Source organism: Macaca mulatta, chromosome 18 (genome assembly GCF_049350105.2).
Source record: "Macaca mulatta isolate MMU2019108-1 chromosome 18, T2T-MMU8v2.0, whole genome shotgun sequence".
In the NCBI taxonomy this organism is placed as follows: domain Eukaryota; kingdom Metazoa; phylum Chordata; class Mammalia; order Primates; family Cercopithecidae; genus Macaca; species Macaca mulatta.
The window spans coordinates 72,990,533-73,013,984 of record NC_133423.1 but is presented as its reverse complement, the minus strand read 5'-3'; positions in this window follow the sequence as shown (position 1 = coordinate 73,013,984).

The window sequence follows — 23,452 nt, the reverse complement described above, 5'->3', positions numbered from 1 at the left end:
GTTTTGAGATCTTTCTAGCTTTTTGATGGGGGTATTTAGTGCTATAAATTTTCCTCTTAACACTGCTTTAGCTGTGTCCCAGAGATTCTGGTACATTGTCTCTTTGTTCTCACTGGTTTCAAAGAACTTGATCTTTGCCTTAATTTCATTAATTACCCAGGAGTCATTCAGGAGCAGATTGTTCAATTTCCATGAAATTGTGTGGTTTTGAGTGAGTTCCTTAATCCTGAGTTCTAATTTGATTGCACTGTGGTCCGAGAGACTGTTATGATTTCTGTTCTATTGCCTTTGCAGAGGAGTGTTTTACTTCCAATTATGTGGTCAATTTTAGAATAAGTGCCACGTAGAACTGAGAAGAATGTATATTCTGCTGATTTGGGGTAGAGAGTTCTGTAGATGTCTACTAGGTCCACTTTATCCAGAGCTGAGTTCAAGTCCAGAATATCATAGTTAATGTTCTGTCTCATTGATCTGTCTAATACTGACAGTGGGATGTTACAGTCACCCACTATTTATTATTGTGTGGGAGACTACATCTCTTTGTAGGTCTCTAAGAACTTGTTTTATGAATTTGGGTGCTTCTATATTGGGTGCATATTTATTTAGAATAGTTAGCTCTTCTTGTTGAATTGTTCCCTTTACCATTATGTAATGTCCTTTGTCTTTTTTTGATCTTTGTTGGTTTAAAGTCTGTTTTGTCAGAGACTAGGATTGCAACCCCTGCTTTTTTTTGCTTTCCATTTACTTGGTAAATTTTCTTCCATTCCTTTATTTTGAACCGATGTGTGTCTTTGCATGTAAGATGGGTTTCCTAAATACAGCACACTGATGGCTTTTGAATCCTTATTCAATTTGCCAGTCTGTGTCTTTTAATTGGGACATTTAGCACATTTATATTTAAGATTAGTATTTTTCATGTGAATTTGATTCTGTCATCATGATGTTATTTGGCTATTTCGCATACCAGTTGATGAAGTTTCTTCGTAGTACCATTGGTCTTTATATTTTGGGGTGTTTTTGCAGTGGCTGGTACCAGTTTTTCCTTTCCATAGTTAGTGCTTCTTTCAGGAGCTCTTGCAGGGCATGCCTGGTGGTAAGGAAATCCCTCAGCATTTGCTTGTCTTGAAAGGATTTTGTTTCTCCTTCACTTATAAAACTTAGTAGGCTGGATATGAAATTCTGGGTTGAAAATTCTTTTCTTTAAGAATGTTGAATATTGGCCCCCAATCTCTTCTGGCTTGTAGAGTTCCTGCTGAGAAGTCCACTGTTAGTCTGATGGGCTTCCCTTTGTAGTTGACATGGCCTTTCTCTCTGACTGCCTTTAACAGTTTTTCCAGGAGAATATGATTGTCAGGCCTCTGGGCCAAAACTCAGCGATTGTAATCCCTGTGACCTGCACATATACATCCAGATGGCTTGCAGGAGCCAAGAAGTGTAGAACAACAGAAAAATCACAAAAGAAGTGAAACAGGCAGCTCCTGCCTTAACTGATTGACCAACCTTATGACAGTCCTCTATTATGACTTGTTCCACTATAATGACTTGGGACTAGAACATGCTCCTTTAGCTAATTGTGGTTTTTTATTACCTATCTTCTGAAGCCTGCTTCGGTCAATTCATCCATCTGATCCTCCGTCCAGTTCTCTGCCCTTGATGGAGAGACATTGTGATTATTTGGAGGAGAAGAGGCACTCTGGCCTTTTGGGTTTTCAGCATTTTTTCATTGATTGTTTCTCATCTTAGTGAGTTTGTCTAGTTTTGGTCTTTGAGACTGCTGACTCTTGGATAGGGTTTTTGTGGGAGCCTTTTTTGGTTGTTGTTGATGCTGTTGTCACTTTCTGCTTGTTTGTTTTTCTTTCAATAGTCAGGTCCCTTCTGTAGGACTTCTGCAGTTTGCTGGGGGTTCAGTTCAGGCCCTATTCAACTGATTCACTCCCATGCTTGGAGATGTCGTTCCAAGGAGGCTGAAGAGCAGTAAAGATGGGTGCCTGCTCCTTCTTCTGGGACCTCAGGCCTTTGGGGCACTAACCTGATGCCAGCAAGACTGCTCCTGAATAGGGTATCTGACAACCTCCTTTGGAGCATCTCACCCAGTTGGGTGGCACAGGGAGCAAGACCTGTTTAATGAAGCACTTTGTCCCTTGGTGTGTTTTGCTGGGGGGAAACCCACTCATCTGGGCTTCCCGGATTCCTCAGAACTACAAGGAGGAGAGGGTAAGTCTGCTGGTCCGCAGATACTGTGGCCACCTCTCCCCTTAGGGGCTCACGCCCAGGGAGATCTGAACTCTGTCTCTGAGCCTCTGGCTGGAGTTATTGGAGATCTGTGGGGAAGCCCCACCCACTGAGGAAGGAAGGGTCAGACTTAGGCCTGAAGAGGCGCTCTGGTTACAGATTCTCACAGCCAGTGTGTTGGGTTGTGGGGACAAGTCTTGGGACTAAGACATTCAGCCTCCCTGGCTCCAGAAGGAAAAAAGCGCAGCCTGGAGTTCTAGAAATAGATGTCGCTCTTCCCCCACCCAGGGAGCTTAGCTTGTTAGGCAGTTGCCAGTCCCAGTGCTGGCTGCTGCCCCTCCCGCAAGGAGTCAGATGGCTTAGACACTAGGCAGCCACAACCAGTGCTGCTTGCTCCTACCCCTGGGAGTTCAGTAGGCTTAAGCAGATTCCAGCTGAGAGGCTGTAAGAATCTGTACATTCTGGGGTTGAGATGCTAGTCCCCAAGTAAAATATTATCATTTTCAGGCAGAATGGTTGTATACCTAGGTGGTAGGCTGATATTTTAAGTTATCTTTTTTTGTATGTCTGTGTATGTGCGTTTGTGTCTATGTGTGTTTTCCTCAAATTACTGTTAAACTCTGAATTTTTCTCATTTCTATTCCCTAGACACGAATCTGCAATTGACTGGGGGGTGTTGTTACATTGGAGCAAAGAAACCAAATGTCATCTTCTTCCATTTTAAACATTTGAAAAGATTTAGTCCACAGAAAAGGCAAAAAAAAAAAAAATTCTTAGACTCATTTTTTTTTCTCTCCACCATGCTACATAAAGGCTTTCAAATCTGGAGAAGAAGGGGAGTGAGGGGTTAACCACGATATTGAGATGCCTGTGGTGCAGAGCTCTGAAGAAGGACCCCATTATTTTCATACTCTACATCTCCTGATAAATACAAGAATGCTGGTGACAGAACTCACAGAAGTTTAAGGCTCTGAAAGTAGCAGAAGCTTTTGCTCTCACACAGAACCTTAGAAAAGAGAGAAAAGTCTTGGAATTGCCCCCTTATCTTAACACAGAACAGTCTTACAGTTGGAATGGTGAGATGTTATATCTAAGCAAAGATCTGAACATCTCCCCAGGTAATCTCTGTGACCTTTGAATGATGGGAAAGAACACCTGAAGGTTGCCAAGGGCTCCATTAAAATGGACTCGGTGTTGTTCATAGAGAGGTTTTTGTGTACATGGATGGGTTTACAGATGCAGTCTTCGGATGAGTAATGGAACTTATGTCCAGAGATTGAGTGGGAGCATGTATATCTAAGTGGACGCCAGTATGGAGGAATGGTTACAGTTCAGCGCCAGCTTGGGTCATACATCTCCCTTAGTGACAGCATAGGAAAAATGACCAGCCCAAAGGCCACGAGATGATATCCACATCAGAAGATGCCAGTGTGGACAGGTGCCTCATCTCCTAGTGTCACAAACATGACGACGGGCAGCTTCAGGCATACATTTAACTAGCAGAACAACCCTAGAGAAAAGGATCTATTCCCCCTTGGGCTGTACAGAAGTACTTGGTTGATTTTCACTGGACTGAAGGCAGGTACCCATTCATGGATAAATTCATTGACTCTGTCCAAGTCCAGTTGATTGTGTACAATAAAGGTCCTTATGCTACTATCCAAGGAAGGCTGACTTACTCCCCAATGGAAAATCAGGATGCTGTTAACAGAGGAAGAGGGAATTAGTTTGGGACAGGCAAGAAGCAACCGATATCTGCAAGAGTTAGTCATTTAAAAACAAACACAAGCTAACAAATAATTAAATTTACTGATGCATCTAAGGGCAAATTGAAAAAATCAAACCATAAGAAATATGAAATAAAATAAATATAAATATTTGTTAAATTTCCAAGGAGAGAAGAACTGTTCTGAGCTTAATATCGATGGAGTAATCTATGAAGTAAAGATGAATACATAGAAATGCAAACTCATTTTTCTATATTCAAAATAAATATAGCCACATTCTCTAAAATCTGCCATTTTTTTCTGATTTTGATATTTTTGCTATATAAAAATTTTTATTTTTATTTAAACAAGCATGTAGGTTTCTATCTTTTTTCCCACTGATTTTTATACTGAAAAAGTCTATCACTCATAGCCCCAATTAAATATTAGCAACAAATTTTTACAATAAAATATGAAACAACATAACCAGAAACATAGAGAGTGAGCTAAAATGCAATAGATAAACATGATATAATATTATTTATCCATTGCTAACATTATAATATGTAAAGTAAATAATATATTGCATAGTGAAAATCTAGAAATAAAAATAAAGGAGGAAAAGAGGTATTGAGAACGTAAAACTTTAATAAAAATTAAAGTAGGTGAAGGAGCAAAGCATGAGAATGGGTAGAGGAAGGGCATGGCAGAGGAAACTGCAAGTGAGTTACTTGCAAGCCTGACACATTTGAAGACAGTATAATAAAGCCAAGTGAGAAACCAGTTTTAAAAATGTAGTAAAAAGAACAATGAATATATTTGCACATATGCACTCTCAATCATGTATAAATATGTATGGAAAACTCCTTGTTGGAAAACTAGAAAATGATAAAAGTAGAACTAAGGATGAGTTTTGTTCAATTTCTGCTTTTCTATGATTTCATCTTTTTACAAAATACATGTTTTCCTTTTACACCAGTTTTCCTTTTAAAGTTCATTGAACTGGGACAGATTTAGCAACTGAAAGAATTGAACAATTTAAAAACATGAAATCAAACCATATACTTGATATTAATTATCAAATTTCCAATGTAAAAGCATGCTAAGTTCTTAGTCTTGTACAAAAACTGATGAATACAGATTCTCGTCAACAAAATGTTTTTCATTCTCTTCCCAGAATTGCTCAGCTAACAAATAACCGGACAAGCAACTTACTGGCTTATGGTGAGAACATCAGCCTTGTGCTTACTTTAATTTATGACTTCATAGCAACTCACCAAATTTGAGATAGTATCTTCTCATTCCTATTAGTTGAGTGAAATATCTATAAAGGAGCATTTGAACCCTTAGCAGATGGCAAGGCTCAGTCCCTGAAATGGGATTATAGTTCCATCTTTGCCAAAGAGTTGACAGATGGGTATCATTCTGATACCTCCAGAGCAGAGAATGTGTGCACAGCAATTACACAGAGACAAATGTGTTTAAAGAGAACACTCTGGTTCTGCCAGCTAAATCAATGAGTGACAACCAAGAGTTGGAATTATAAAGACATGGTGAGTTTGGAAATTGCTCTTAACCTTTCCTTCATTTATTACTGCCAGCCCCTTAGAGGAAACATTTAAAATATGAGTGACCAAATGGCACTATGACATTCTAAGTGGGCTACTATGTATGTAGATGGGTTACTGGAGTTGTTGAGTCTTAAGCTGAGTCTCTTTCTCTTCACATATCATCTCCAGCACATCCTGAAGAACATAGGTGGAAAATGTGTGGTCTGAGTTGTTTTTTCACATGCTGGATCCCTTCAGGTAGCCACAGACATGTCCACAGAGAGAACAGCACATGCTAAGCATTTTGAAAGGTCAATGAAATGCTTAGTATTCAGTTTGCTTATAGTTTGTACTGAGCAAGGATTAGACTGAGCTGGTGCCTTTGCCCTCAGCTGAACTCAACCTGAAACTACATCACCCTTACAGGTTCCTGTGAGTCAGCCAAATGTTTATTTGCATATATATAGCCAATAATTGCTTCTTTCAGTTCTGTTTATTCCTTATTACCATTGGTGATGTGTTCATTGTTTCTGTTGGCTTTGGGGATCAGTTAGGGTAACATTAGCTGCCATAACCACCAGTGATTAACACCAAAAAAGCTTATAGTGCAATAGTTCCAGTTTTCACTGCAAAACAGACATACCTAGTCAGTAGGTGAATTTCTTCCACATAATCATTTAGGGATTCAGGCTTCTGCTAACTTGATGTTCTGTCATCTGCTAGAGTCCTCAGAGTCCTCTGCGTCAAACCCATGAGAGAAAACCAGAATGAAAATGCTCCAACTGATTCTTATAAACTCTAAGTTGAAACCATATCCTTTCTAGTCTCATTTCATAGGCAAAAAGTAGTCATGTACCCATATGGGCATATCGTTGCAGTGGGACTGGGAAATAGAGTTTCTTGCTAAGCAGTTTGTCACTTAACACTTTCTGGAAGTTGGAATGTGAACTTTTAGGTGAAGAGCTAGTTACCTCTGCCGGAGTGGCTCTGACTGGGTTCTTGTTAATCTTTAGCAATCTTTAAAAATGGTGTGTCAAAGTGCCAATCCTTTCCCTTCCGGGGGTGAGAACTTTGCTAGGGTAAAGGGTTTGGAGGGAGAAGAATGACTGCTGACTTTCTTCCAACCATCTCAAATCCCAGAGCATAGGGCGGGAGACTTGTCCTTCACCTGCCCACACAGTTGGGGAAGGACCTATTGCTGGCTCCCTTAGGCAACACCTAGTTAGAGATAATAAGCTCCTCACTGTTAGTAGCCTTTACCGCCATTTCCTCAATAGATATTTCTTATTAGTCATAGTCTTAAAATCTTGAGCTGAGGCAACCTCACATACTAGAAAGAGCATGGGCTTTGAGAATAAGCAAGGGCAATGATAACAACCTGCTTTTGAATTCCTGTTCTTGTTTACTAGTATATGCCCGTGGGTGATGAAATGAAACTGAGTCCGGAATTCTCCATTTTCAAATTGGCAGTGCATCTGATCGCTCATTGAGCCTGACACATTTTTGGCACCATGTAAACCACGTCTGTTTTCCCACACAGATAACAGTTAACAACAATTTGTTCAGAAGCAGAGCATTAGAGAGGTAAACTTTCAAGATGTTCTTTTAGTAATTAATATACCTAAAGCGAGTAAGCTATAAGGCTCATCATAATCTCAAGAGAAATATTGATTCTTTGGTATTTTTTTAAAAGGAGAAAAATACTTTTAAGGTCTACTCTAGTACTCTTTAGTTTTTCTGGTAAATTAATTTGAGGGCTAAAGAGATGGAGGAATCATAAACCAGGAAGAGTGTAAATGTTCTCCAATCATCCTTTGGAGGAATAAAAGTGATGCTGGGGCCTTGTTTTGTCATGGCTGGCAAGATGTCCTCCTTTGGCAGGGCAACAGCTATCATTTGTACTTTTCTGTGAGGTAGCGTTCAATTGTCTATTACCATTCATGTCTCCCCAGTCTAGAAGTATAGAATGAGTTGTTTCTAGGCAATCAGCTTCTATTCATCCTCCTTAATCATGAGAAGACAGTATTGAGGCAATTATTTTATTCTATTCTTAAGTACTGTGTGCTATTTCATGCCAAGCGTGGTGCTTGCAACTGTAAATAAGACATCTCTGTATTTTTGAATTGCTTATTTCACAACTCTATTTGGATGTCCCTTGCATTCAGCAGGTCCAAAAGTAAACTCCCTATCAAGTGGGAGATTTAACCAATAAGGCTCAAACATAAGCCTCATAAGCACAGGTTTCCTCCAATGCCATGGAAGTAATGTAGCAATATGTTCATGGTCATATGGTGAGCAAATTACATAAGCTTCAAGCTCCACAAAACCTAACTTCCCCTTTGTTCTTACCAAGTCTGGCCCTCTCCCGGTATTGTCTCTCTCAGAGTGCATGGAACTACCATGCATTCAGTTGCTATAGCCAGACACCTCGGAAGACACCTTTTCTTCACTACTCTCTTTTTTTCACTCCCCTCAGACAAATCAACTACTTGATTTGTTCATCATCAACAATGCCACTCTTAACACCTAAATTCAAGCCAGTCTATTTCTCAATAGTCTCAGTAAAACTATCCTATTCAGACTTTCATTTTCTCACCTACATTAACACAATAGGTCCTTAAGTAGTTCTGGTAGACTGATATATGAGAAGTATTATTATAAAGTACATTGCCAAGCAGATAAAGAAATTCTTGAGAAATATTAGCAATTATGAATGCACTGAGGTAACTGGAAATTTATTCAATAACATGAGCAAATATACATGGACATATTAAACTAAAAATCAAGTTTCAAAAGAATGTATATGGAATTTCCCTCATTTTGTGTTTAAAAATTTTACCCCCTCCCCACTCTTTCTTATTCACCAAAATTTTAGCAGGATTTAGATTTGGCTTATAGGATTATTAATGATGTTTTTCTTTAGTGTTAGTTTCTGTTTTCTACAATGAGTATATATTACTTTTGTAAGTAGACAAGAAAAAGATAGTGAATGCATAGTAGTCCAGAGTGTCTTCAATGAAGTTTGCTTATTCATTTCAGGTTTAGGAAATAATTTTAATTATAATCTGGTACACATACAAAAGGCCATGGGCTTCTCAGAGGCTAGAGGTTCCCAGACATGGAGAAGTAAGCAATGAGAATATTGACAGCAAAACTACATTTTGGAAGATATAGCACAGCATTTTGTGGTATGAGAGAGATGGACCCTGAGATTCCCTGGGGCTCTAGTTCCTCAAAGAGGAACAGCATCACTGTATTACAGGCTTTTTTATCTTTTTTCAGATATTTTTGTCATTTATATCAGACAGGCCTGCTTTCAATTTAGTCAGTAACACTTATAGTTCATTTAATTTCTCTGCACCTCCTCTAACTCAGCTGTAAGATGGAGATAATGAAAGTAGCTATTACATAAGTTGGTTTTGAGTATAGTACCCACTATGTAGTAAACATGCAAAAAGTATTATTAGTTATTAATATTCTTCTCCTTCCTATTGTAAGAAGAAAACATTTATTTGCTTCCTTCCCATTTCTGAATTGCACAAAAGAAAACATGAGATTAAATTGCCTTAGTCAATATGCCACTAAATTGTAAAATTGGATATAATATTATTTAAGAAATAAGCACTCTGTGACTATCAATTACTCTCCCCCATCCCCCTACACACAAACAACCTATACTACTTGGTAAGGCAATATTTATTTTCTGTACAAAATGAATCAACAGCCTGTAGTGTTAATGTCATATCTTAAATTTACATTTAATTAATTAAATTTCACAAGTTTTCTAGAGTTTACTAAAGATTTCACTCTAATTTTTACATACTCACTTTTTTCAACCAGCATTTATTATTTATCTGATACTAGCCTAGATGCCAGTGATATGGTTTGGCTGTGTCCTCACTCAAATCTCATCTTGAATTATAATTTCCACAATTCCCACATGTTGTAAGAGGGACCCGGTGGAAGGTAATTGAATCATGGGGGCAGGTCTTTCCTGTGCTGTTCTTGTGATAGTGAATACGTCTTATGAGATCTGATGGTTTTCTAAACAGGAGAACAGCTTCTCCTGCACAAGCTCTCTCTCTCTGCCTGCTGCCATCCATGTAAAATGTGATTTGCTCCTCCTTACTTTCTGCCATGATGGTGAGGCCTCCCCAGCCATGTGGAACTATAAGTCCTTTTAACCTCTTTCTTTTGTAAATTGCCCAGTCTTGGGTATGTCATTATCAGCAATGTGGGAACAGACTAATACAGCCAGGAACACAAAAATGAATAACATGGCTCCTTCTTGAAAAGGAAACTTTGGCTAGTAGAGATGAAATGGATAAACAAATTATTCTAACACAATACAACATATAATATTTCAATAATGCCAAACATAAAGAAATAGTAGAAGGATTGATCAATTATTTGATGGTAGTAGAATTTAAGGATGGTTTATTGGAAGCAATGACTCCTGAGCTAGATTTGAAAGAATGAAGAGATATTTCCTGGTGACCAAGGATAAGGGGAAGAACATTCCATGAAGATAGAGTAAAAGAGAAAGTGTCATGAGAGTAAGAAATTACATGGAACATTTGGAAAAGTATACAATCTGGAATAACTGGAGTATTGGAGTAGGGGAATGTTGGAAAGTGGGATTAGAAATGCCAGCAGGGCCAATTTCTCTTGAATTTTGTGCTGAAGTTTTAAAATCCACCAGAGTAGCAAAATGCAGTTGTCGATAAGAGTTGTTAAATATTGGAGTGATATTTTAGCTAAATAGCTTGTCAAATATGGAGGATGAGTTTGAAATTTATTTACAGTAAATGTATCATTTCAATGATCTACATATAAATGACTGGCATTGTTGCTTACTCAACATGTGACCTTGAAAAGTTTAAGTAACCTGTCTGTGCCTTAGTTTCCTTGGCAATAAAATGATCACAATAGGTCCCGCTTAAGAAAGTAATAGTGGCCGGGCGCGGTGGCTCAAGCCTGTAATCCCAGCACTTTGGGAGGCCGAGACGGGCGGATCACGAGGTCAGGAGATCGAGACCATCCTGGCTAATATGGTGAAACCCCGTCTCTACTAAAAATACAAAAAACTAGCCGGGCGAGGTGGTGGGCGCCTGTAGTCCCAGCTACTCGGGAGGCTGAGGCAGGAGAATGGCGTAAACCCGGGAGGCGGAGCTTGCAGTGAGCTGAGATCCGGCCACTGCACTCCAGCCTGGGCGACAAAGCGAGACTCCGTCTCAAAAAAAAAAAAAAAAAAAAGGAAAGTAATAGTAAAACTTTGGATTACTGTGTGTAAAGTGCCTAGAGTGGTACGTGGCTTAAAACAAGGGCTCAATAAATAAAAGCTAATAAAAACTGTCTAAATGAATTTATTTCTTAATGATCCAGAATTTGATAAATAAAGGTCAGATGAGACCAAAGAGAAAAAAAGAGATTACAGAGGAATAATTTTCCTGAGTAGGATATAAATATACTCATATAAAAATTATAGTGTTAATATTATTATATATTCTATGGTTTTATTTCCCAGCCAACTGTGTAAACTTTGTGTTCAGCAAGAATATACAAAAAAAAGTTGTGCAAACTTTTGAGGAGAAAACCTAGACAACTTTTAATCAGAATGTGACATTCACATTCATTCACTTGCATGCCAAAGTGCAGTTTCATTTTTACAGAAACACCAGATTACTGTTTGCTCAACAGCTTGGAAATCACCAGGTAGAAGATCAATGAGCACATTTCAAACTCAGAGAAACAATGAAAAGGGTAAATGAACTTTGTGTAAATCCTCTAACTCTCATGGCACGTTCTCTGGCCTCCTCCCCAGGATGTTTTATCAAAAAACTTAAAAAGCAAGCAAACTCCCATACCTCATGTACATTGAAATTAATGTGCTGAAAATAAAGAAAATTTGATTTAAATAGGATGAAGAATGAATCTATCTAATAGCTTCAAAGTGATGCAATTTCAGGAATTAATCTATGAGCTAATTTTTATGCACTTTCAAAAAAGTAGTACTATGTGGATTTACCATAATAAAATCTACTTGTCTATAAAATTAAGAAATTGACAATAAATATATTCAATATAAGTATGAACATGATTCAATTTCAGCATGTTAAAATTAATTTTATTTAAAAGAACATAGAATTTAATAGTCGAGAAATTGGTGGAAAAAAATCAACAGTGATCAGTATTTTAAAATAATTGCAAAGATCTTAAAGAAACTTTTAACTGTTTAACTACAGATGCATAAAATATTATATAAAATGTAAAACAGGACCGGGCTCGGTGGCTCAGCCTGTAATCCTAGCACTTTGGGAGGCGGAGTTGTGCGGATTGCTTGAGTCCAGCAGACTAGCCTGGGCAACATGGCGACCCTCTGTCTCTACTAAAAATACAAAAATTAGCCTGGCGTGGTGGTGCATATCTGTGGTCTCAGCTGTTTGTGAGGCTGAGGCGGGAGGACTGCTTGAGCCCAGGAGGTCAAGGCTGCAGTGAGCCGAGATTGCACTCCAGCCTGTGTGACAATGTGGAAAAAAAAAAAAAAAAGTTAATAGTTGCTATGTGGTAGAACATTTTTACATTTCTCTATTTCATAAAGGAAAATACTGTAATTTGCATTTAAATAGACATATAATTTAAAAATGGAAATGTAATACAAAGAATTATTTAGGGAAAATCTATTTTAAAATCCAAGAAATAAGCATTCCAATTATTACAGAAATTGATTTAAACTCCAATGAACAAAATAGATGTCTAAGATTATGAAGAGTGATTTCTCTCCCATTTCAATAAAGGAAAAACCCCTAGTAACTGTCTTTTGCAATAATGAAAATTTTGGAGAGAGGAACATCACACTGAGAAACTGTGCAAGGAATATCAAATTCTGTTTTCTGAATATGTCAAAAATCTCTATTTCCACAGTTATTAAAATGTGAGCGAGCAGCAACTTTTATTTTGCTTGTATACTGTTTTAGTTTCTATTTCTGTGTAACAAATCACCCCAACCCCAAAACAGTCATTTTAATGTGCTTATGGACTGGGGGAAGTGGGTTGAGAATTTAGCAAAGCTTACCAAGGAGTGGCTTTGCTTTATTCTACAGTCTGCAGCCTCAGCCTCAGCTGGGAAGACTGGGAGACTGGAGGTAACTGGATGATTTAGATTTCTCTAGCATATAATCTTTAACATGCTTTGTAAATCCGAGCAAAACAGACCCTGTGACTATAATTCTCTCATCTGTAAAATGAAGAAAATCATATTGTGTTTTTCCATAGTTGTACGTAACATGTACATGTATGGATGGTGGGTGTACATACATATATATGCGTGTGTGTACATTCGTGATATCTCTTTCTCTACCTCAAGCCACATTTCCTAAAATAAAATGAATTTACCACCTTAATTTACATGGCAGGAAAATTCATTTTGCTTATTAACATGAATTTACCTACGTACAAAAATATTTTAAGTGTGTTACAGTGTCTCCAACGTTAATAAACGTTGAGAGGTAAGTTATTTATGTACGTATTTTTAAATGTTAATATAGCTTCCATTTAATTATTTTTGGCATTTTAAATAATTTCCAGGAGTTGCAGGATTTGATGAGTCAGTGGATATCAAATTAGTCTTGTCTTTGGTTGGGATTATGTTGAAAATTTGCGATCTTTTTGTTTTGTTTTGTTTTGTTTTGTTTTTTTGAGATGGAGTCTCGCTCTGTCGCCCCTGCTTGAGTTCAGTGGAGCGATCTGGGCTCACTGCAAGCTCCGCCTCCTGGTTTCACACCATTCCCCTGCCTCAGCCTCCCGAGTAGCTGGGACTACAGGCGCCTGCCACCACACCTGGCTCATTTTTGTATTTTTAGTAGAGACGGGATTTCACCGTATTGGCCAGGCTGGTGTCGAACTCCTGACCTCGTGATTTGCCCGCCTCGGCCTCCCAAAGTGTTGGGATTACAGGCGTGAGCCACTGCGACCAGCCAAAAACTGGCAATCTTACAACTTCTCTTCTCTCTCTTACCAAATAAGTCATTTGAAGTAAGAACAATAGCATAAGCAAAGGGATTATTTCATTTCTAACACCGTAGGGCACTTTAAGATAATGATTGAAAGTATTGGCTCTGGAGCAGAGCACGGGTTCAGAAGTCAGCCTCACAAATAAGTGGCTGAAAGATTGGATGCCTTCCTTAACCTGTCCACATCTTAGTCCCCTCATCTGTAAAATGGGGCTTATAACCATATTACATTACAGGTGTGAGAAATAGATGAATTAGTACATGTCAAGTCTAAGGACAGTAAAAGGCGTGCTGGAAACACTCAGTAAATATTAGCTGTTATTATTGGCATCATTATTATTACTACAATATCATTTAAGAGGTGGAAAACTATTTTACAAGCTGAAATTTTATTTCATAGATGTATCATGTTGTTTATAATTAGAATGTATATGACTGTAGTGGTAATCCTTTCCTGTTCTTTTCTTTCTCTACACTGTCGAACCACCCTTAAAATGGTTTTCATGGATTTCCTGACAATTTCTCTGACATAAGGTGAGGGAAGGGAAAGGAGTTAGATTTCAGATACTTCTCTTTTCAATGCTTAATAAGTCAATTCTAATAAAAACATTTATTGATTACACACAACGTTCTAAACACAGTGATAGGTCTGGGAGATGTTACACTAAATAATAAAGACACTGTTCATTTTGTCAATATATTCTCAGTTTTTTGGGAGAATGAGGTGTTTTAAAATATAAGAATTCCGTAAGGTTATATTCCATGACTAAAGAATCAGCATAATGTTCCAGGAACAGGAAGAAGGTAGGGATTAGCTTGCTCATTCTCCTCTTCAATCATGTCCACATGTTTGTACTTCTCTGGCCACTTACTTCTGTTTCCTGACCCTACATTAAGTCATCATTATTTGCATTATTTGCTCCTCACACTGTTCAAATAACTCTTATCCTTTCCTTAACACTTGGCGTGTTTGTCATCTTTTTTTGTAGAACTCTGACATCTATAAGCAGAGTTAAAGTTTCTTGTATTCTTAAGACAACTTTTTATGTGAGAATGGAAATGAAGTTATAAGTATTTATAATTACAATTTAAAGAAATATATAGTGTAGAACACTTACTGAAACATTTTTATTGTAGTATCTTTGCTCCTAACACAGTAAATGTATAAGGAGCTTTAAAAGATATTGTAATAACATTTGGTATATCATTTTTGAGTTGTACTGCGTTTTTAACCCATGACAAGTTATAGTCCCTACAGATGTATATTAATATTTTGAAGCATCAAAATGAAATACAGCTTTTCAGTCTTCCATTTTGTATTTGTGTGACCTACACCTAATGAGTAGCAATTCCTGACATGAATTTGTTATACTATCAAAAGCTGAAATATGTATGAATGTTGTAAGAATCGTAATGTAGAGTATCTCTTGTAATAGCTGTTATAAAATGAAGTGATATGTGTTTGTTCAGTGAGTACGCAGTCTCAGTTTGGGATGATAAAAATTTCTGGAGATGTACAACATAGTTGTACAACAATGTGAATACATTTAATACTACTGAACTGTACATTTAAAAATGTTAAAATTTAATATTATGCATTTCTTATCACAATAAGAAAGTAAAAACAGTGCATTTGAGTCCTCAATAATATTTAAACACCGGAAAACTGTAGCATATGTGGATACATTTCTATAAATTTGTGTATATTCTTCATCAAGTTTTAGTCAAAGGCTTGTATTCTGTCATTGTATGTTCAGTGATCAATACTTCTATATTACAAGCTCAAGTAGATGAGGTATTGTGAAGAGAACAGAAAAAAAATGTACACCTATTGCTAAGGATGTTACTATAAGGAAACAAGCATACAAATATTGATATAAATGACAGAATAAAGTAATTGCTATGATTTATGTATAAAAATTTGGGGAATCAGTGGAAGGAAGTATTAATTATGATTTGTGGAGACTGGACAAGATCATGTTGCAGAAGTGGTATTTGAACATAGACATAAATAATTAATAGGATTTACTGGCTAATCAGTTTAGAATGGTATTTTAGAGAGAAGGAGTAGAAAAAACAAAATCACAGAGTTAGGAAGGTAAAAAGTTAAAAGCATAAGATAAGAACAGCATATGCTGGATGGAGCAATGTATTGAGGTATTAGACCAGAGAAGTTGGAGAGAAAGCCAAGTCATTGAAATAACTAGATAACATACTGGGTTTCCTGCAAGTGGTAATGTTGAAGTGTTGTGCCTAGAAGACTGTGTTGAGCCATTATAACAGAGAATTGGTCTGACCACTTATATTGAACTTATTTTTGTGTTATTAATATATGAACATTATATATTATTAATAAAAAGGAAAATAGGTTAAAATTTATTTTACCAGTTGGTAAAAAGGAAATTGTAACTGAAACCATTTATCTTTTTATTTATCTTGAAACAAATAGATAAAAACATTTATCCTGTTACTTCCAAGGAGACAAGAATATCAGTTTGAACATCTACTATATGCCAGTCACTGTTAGGCATTTTAAAAATCACATCATACATATTAAGACAGTTCTAGATTTGAGTTCAGTTGGGCTATTTGCTTAGCAGTCTAATCTGCATGCTCTAATGAAGATATATGATAGGAAAATAGACTTTTAGATGGAATTTTTACAGGTTCTAGCAATGGATACTCACTTTCTGTTTTGAAAATAAAAACTATTCAGGTTAACCCACAGGCCTTTATAAAATATTTAATCTTCTACCCAGAGTTATTTAATCCTAATAATATAAAACTATAAATCTTATTTTAGAGAGCCATATTCTTGTCATCATAAATGCTGTAAACTTTGAGTATTCTATTAAATATATGTGTGTATAAATATTTATAAGTTCTTCACTCACTCTTTTCACAAATTCAAGAATTAAAATTTTCTGATAAAATGCTTGCATGTTTTATTCATTAACACCAAACCTATTTGCACCATGGATTTATATTATAAATTTGAATTATGTTTCTCTTTAAATATTTAGGACTAAACTTATAATAAAAGGTCATAGTTATTATTTCTCATAAAATGTTCAGTAAATTCAGAATATAAAATACCAAAAAGACCGTCTTCTTTTTTCTTCTTTAATTATATTTAGATGCTTAAAATTTTCCAATAAATGTTGAAATCACACATGCTTTATAAAACAACTGTAAGAGCCTTACTGCAGAGAATGACTATAAAATATGAAGCATGATGAGGAAGTAAGGTAATGATCTTGCCCCTCGTGTCAAAAAAGGTTACCAATATTGGAATGTCTTTATTTCTGGTTAAAATGCAATTTTCTAGTAGAGCTTTCATAAAACCTAGTAATATTTGCATAATCTCTCCAGCTAAAATGTGAATTTCTCACTCAATCAAAATTACTTTCATACTAAAAGTACATATATTTTCAAACCTGCAGTTCTTCACATTGACTACCTCATATGTGAGAATTTGGCCAGCATAGAGGCTAGAAATATCGAGAGAGAAAAATTACCTTCTGCTCTAGAACAACAACAACAACAACAACAAAACAAAAAAAAACTTCCTGCCATGAGATCTAGCAAACTGTAATAAACAACACTAGAAATAATGTAAATGAAATAGCTTATTGCGCCCTGGAATGTCTCTTTCCACATAATGCCAAGCCAGAGTTGTGAGGCCACAACAATTAAATTTGATTAGTTGGCAGGGAAGGCCAGGAATACCTCACTTTTGTACACAGGTGTGAAGCTGCTCATGATTTGTGTCAACATTTCAACAGTAGCTTTTACAAGACTCTGAATCTGATCCACTTTCTCATAATATCCAAGACAGGAAGAGAGAAACCATCTGTTGGATTGCCAAGGTAGAAATCGCATTATAATGTGAAAAATTAGCCATAAGGTCTGAGTCAGTTGGACCATCACTGCAGGTCTGTCACACAGCAGAAAATAAACTCTGACAAATGCGCACCATCCTCAGGATAGCACTCAATCAAATTCAGCCCAAATATGCTCACTTTGAACATATGGACTTAATAAAATTACTAAGTTCTTCTTATGGTGATGCCTGAAATTGTCCATTGTGAAATTATCCAGTATTAGAGCATGAGTTGCTGTTATCCAGTATTAGAGCATGAGTTGCTGTTCTTTGTAACTACAGTACAATGATGTCATCATGTGCTTGACATCAACATGTTGTCAACCATGGAAATTGAGTTATTTAAGTCCTGCTTTGGGGAAAAATGTGTGCAATGATCATGCTTCCTAGTGCATTAGATCTACAAACTGATGTCTAAATTAAATAAAGAATCAGTATAACAAGTAAAATATATATAATTTTGTGGTACAGCATAAGCTAAACATAGGTATGGAGTCCAATGAGCTCTGTAAGAGTGCCATGAATACAGAAATGAAAGACTGATTCAGACCCTTCCCTTTCTTTTCCCCTCAACACACATCTCTGTTCCAGCTCCCTGTGCTCATGAAACTGCAGAACCATCATCTGAAACATTTCTATGCCTTTCGAGTCTTAACTATTCTTCTAGACTCACCTCATCAACCACAAATGAAGCCTTAGCGATCTCAGCTTTACTTATTTCTAACGTTCCCAACTTTGAACACATACACTTGTTTCTTAGTGCCCGGGGGAATTAGTTCCAGGACCCCCATGGATACCAAAATCAGCAGATTATCAAGTCCCTTATATAAAATGGTGCAGTAGTTGCATGTAACCTACTCATATCCTGCCATGTAGATTCTATCTCTAGATTCCTTATAATACACAATGCAATGTAAATGCTATGTAAATGCTATGTAAGTACTTATTATATTGTATTGTTTAGGGAACCATGACAAGAAAAAAGTCTCTACACGTTCAGTATAGACACACCCATCCATTTCTTTTTCTCCCAAGTATTTTCCATCCATATTTGGTTCACTCCATGAATGTAAACCCCAAAGAAATAAATGGAGGGCCGACTGTGTATCTTTCCTATCATAGAAGGTAACTGCTTATAGTCACTGTTTGAAGTTACTTTCTATGATATGCATTTCTGTATTTGATCATAACCTATATATTCTGATCAGCTTACACACTACAACTTTTGATAACATTCTATCTTCTATCTCCCTCAGGAATCAGTGCCTTTCCTATGTACTATCCGAGTATTATATTGCCACTATTTATTTTTCTGATAGCACTTTGTACACTGCATTTTACTGCAAGTTCCCTAAAGGAATGCACATTGTATTTCTCTTCAGTGTATCCCCAGCATCTAGCAGAGTATCTAGAACAGATTTCTGCTCCATAAATGTTTGTTGAATGAATAACAACTCATTTTCTGAACTCTAGCAGCTTTTAAGGCAAGCAAGGACAAAAGTATGTCAAATAAATAACAAATCTGGACTTTGAATAAAGAGTTTTTCACGAAGAGAGACATTATTCAAAATGATAATTTACATATGGGGAGGGCTACTATGACAGTAAGGTGAGGGTTGTTTTGTGAAAGGAAGAAAAGGTAGAGAAAGGGCTTTTATGCTCTGACCATAAGGACCATGAGATCTGTGAGTGCCCCAAAGGTCAGGCAGAAAAACGGGTTTCTTTTCTGAAAAGGAATAAACCAGGCAAGAAACAGTCAGGGTGACGAAGTGAGATGGGCAATGTTATGATCTGACAGTTAACACTTTTTCCTGAGGTTAGAGAATTTGGGAGGAGTTGTTAAGAAGGGCTTGTTCTGAGTTATGACACTTGCTTTTTCCAATGCCTGGTCAAAGTCCAAGGGCCTAAGGGAAGAAGAAAAACTCATGAAAGTTTGGCCAAGCCAAGTTAGTAGGTATTGTTTTGTACGAATTGGTCACTAGGTACAAACAATTCAGTGAATCATTTATGAGGCAAAGAGTGGGAGTTTGGAGAGTGTGTGTCTGATTTCACTATATTTAAGAAAGGGCAGCATCTATGTGTCCTGACTAATTCAAAAGGAGAAGGGTAGTTCTTTGCAGTAAGCATTTCCTAGAACGGGGATCCCCAACCCTCAGGCCACAGACAGGTATCCTTCCATGGCCTGTTAGGAACAAGGGCTCAGAGCAGGAGGTGAGCAGCGGATGAGCAAGTGAAGCTTCCTCTGTATTTACAGCCACTCTCCATCACTTGCATTACCACCTGAGCTCCGGTGGCATTAGATTATCATAGGAGTGCAAACCCTATTGTGAACCATGCATGTGAGGGATCTAGGTTGTGCACTCCTTATGAAAGTCTAATGCCTGATGATCTGTCACTGTCTCCCATCATCCCCAGATGGGACTGCCTAGCTTCAGGAAAACAAGCTCAGCATTCCCATTGTTTCTACATCATGGTGAGTTGTATAAGTATTTCATTCTATATTACAATGCAATAACAATAGAAACAAAATGCACAATAAATGTAATGCACTCGAATCATCCTGAAACCATCACCCCCACTCCCAGCCCCACTGCCCTGGTTTATGGAAAAATTGTCTTCTGTGAAACCAGTCCCTGGTGCCGAAAAGGTTGGGGACTGCTAGAACACAAGAAAGTGGGGTGATTTCTTAACTGTTGCTGCGTTCCAGAACATTCAGGCAAAGTGTAACATTGTCAATATAAAGTGAATATTTGGCCCCAAGTCTTGCCATTTGGCAGGCACTGTGACCATTTCTGAAAATAACACTTCTCTAACTGGTCAGAAATCTAAAGGATAGCCTCAATTTGGTTAATCTTATAATGGGGAGACAACTGTTCAAGTAGAAGGGAAAGCAAGTGTGAAAATCTTGAGGAAAGAAATAGCAATGAATCGCCTGGGAATGAAAAGAATTCTAGTCACATAGAAAGTATATTTTTTGAAAGTATAAAAAATTATGTAATCTCTGAATGAAGAAGCTATTTTAAAGATGAAATTGGAAACCAACTGAAAAAAGTATTAGTTTGGCTTTATGAAAAATAGAAACTTCTAGAAATCAAAGAATATTTGTAGACTCAGTCTTTGCTCTTCTCTGCCTTGCTTTGTGTTCCAGAAGACTGCTTCTGTCGATGACAGCACTGGGTTTCCACCCCATTCTGGCTTCTGGATTATATGGGCTAAGTGGAGGCACCAGCAGGAGAGCAGAAGGTTCCTTTCTATGGGTCCAGTGCTTGCTGGACTCTAGTAACATCTTTCCCTCTTGTCTCTCTAGGCTTAGAGATGGTAACAGCTCCCTGCTGTTGATAATTCTTGGGTGTTTCATTATCCATTGCTTTGTCTCTTAACCCTTCTTTTAGTTCTGTAAACTTATTAAACTCTTTTAAATGAAATCTTTGGGTATGCCATCTGTTTTCTGCAGTGATCCAGACTGAAACATCATAATCAAAACAGCAAGTGACAAAACTGGAAAGAAAATGCAACTTGTATTACAGAAGAGTTTAAATCTATTTTATAGGTGCTATGTTGAATTTTATAGAGGAGTTCTTTACAACTGTTATAAAAATAAAAGATGAATATCTAAACAAAAATTTAAAAATGATCAGAATATTTTTTAAATTAACATTACTAGATAACTAAGATGTCCAAATGCCTGAAGCATAGTAGAATTTAATTTTATGTGAATTGGTATATTACCTGAATTTGCTACCAAAATTATTCTTCTTATAAGAAAAATGAACAAATCTAATAAAGTAAGTAAGCCTCATGCAAATATACTTTACACATTTTTAGTAAGATTAAATTCTGCAGCACAGAGGTCACTGATCTGCCCACCTTGGGCAATGAGCAGTTTGAATAGAATTGTTAAAGAGGAAGACGTTTTACAGTGGCTTGAGGAGTAAACAAAAGGCACGAGAGACAGCCAGTATACACCGTCCTTTTAACCCTCTGCAAAGGCTGCCTCGAAAAACTGACTCCTTATAGAGTCAGTCATTTTCTTCTTGGTGAATATATAGCACCTTGCATATGATTTTAATAAGCCTATTTTTTATTGCTTCTCTATTGTGAAGTCCTTGAGGACATTTTTAATAATGTCTGGAACAAAATATGTATTTAGCAAATGGTTCTTGAATGACTAAGCAAATAATATGGACAGTAAAACAGAGGGAAGGAATGTGAGACAGTCGTCTCTGGGATTCCGGTGGCACTTTAAGTAGTAATGGATTCTGGAAGAGATCTGGAGCCTATTGCATACAAGCTGGAAATTCAGAATCAGCGTCACAGAGTAAGGACTAGTAAGGAAACAGGCTTATGAACAATATTTAAAGTAGTAAATTTATCATTATCTGAGTTACATCTTAAATTTATTCACATCATTGAACTTCTTTTATGTTTTCTTGGGTAATCAAAGTCTTTTCAAAAAACAAGCACAAAAATAAAAACAGGATAAGGTATATGTATGTGTATATTCTTGAAAATTGTGCACCTAACTGTGAAAATGTGTGTACCTGTGAAAATGTGTGCACCTAACTGTGAAAATGTGTGCAAGTGTTGTGAGTGTGTAAGAAAGACAGCGAGTGGGAGAGAACTCCAGGGTTCAGTCAGGGTAGCAGAGAACAGGAAGTGCTGTGGAATGTTTGGGATAAGAGATTCATAATAGGAATTGGACTTACACAGTTGTCAAAGGAGCTGGGAAAGTGAATGGTCAGAATGGGTAACTGGAGGATTAGAGAAAAATCATAGCTTGCCAAGAAAACCGAAGAGCCAAGTCCAACTGCCTATGTGGAACTGTGAAGGGGAAGCTCACAGAGAGACCCACATGCAGTTGTTGCCCCTGTGTAACCAGTGCCTTGGTGGGTCCATAGTCAAGTGTATGGTGGTGGACTTGACTACTGGATAGCAGGACGATGAGTTAGACAAAAAAACAGAGGAAATAAAAGAGAAGCTGTAACCCTTCATGAACCTCCATGTCTGACAGTCACTACAAGACTTTCAGAGAATGGTGTCGGCTGCTTCACTTCTTTCCTTTCTTACCAACTTACACTTGGACCCAGAGGAGGACCAGCATTCATGGAAATGCAATTCTCATCTTATCCAAACTGACCATAGAGAAACCTGGCACAGTGTGTACATAAAGTTACCCAACATCTAGCACAATCAGTAACAACCATTATGATTGTCTTTATGAAGGAGCGTATTGTCAAGTGAAAGAAGATTTTTTAAACTATATTGAAATATTTTACATGACAAAGTAAGCACTCTCTCTCTCTCTTTTTTTTTTTTTTTTTTTGAGACAGAGTCCTTCGTTGCCTAGGCTGGAGTGCAGTGGCCTGATCTCAGCTCACTGTAACCTCTGCCTCCCAGGTTCAAGTGATTCTCATGCCTCAGCCTCCCAAGCAGCTGGGATTACAGGTATGTGACAACACTCACTGCTAATTTTTGTATTTTTAATAGAGACAAGGTTTCACCATGTTGCCCACGTTGGTCTCGAGCTCTCAAGTGATCCACCTGCTTCGACCTCCCAAAGTGCTGGGATTACGAATGTGAGTCACCATGCCTGGCCAGCACACACTTTTTCACTGATTTCCAACCCTGATTACAGTCAACTAATTTTATGTTTCCTTTAAGATAAATTACTTTTGCATATTCAAGAATTTTATGCAGGAAGATTTACATTTTAAGCACTGTTTTGTGTCTGGTTTCTTTTGATCAGCATAATCATTTTAAGATTTATCCAAGTTACATTTTGCAGCTCTTTTTTTTTTTTTATTGTGAGTAGTAATATATGTATGGATATTGACTCAGACATCTAACTCAACTTGTTTGTTGATTCAACTCTTATGAGTCAAGTGCCCATTAATAATCCTATAAAATTCTTTGTGCGGGCATATACTTTCATTTTCTTGGTTAAATACTTAGGAATGGGATTGCTGGGTTGCCTGGCTTTTAAGAAACTGGAAACAATTTTCCAAAGAGGTTATATCATTTTGCACTAGCAATATTGAAGATATCCAATTGCTTGATATCTTCCCCAAC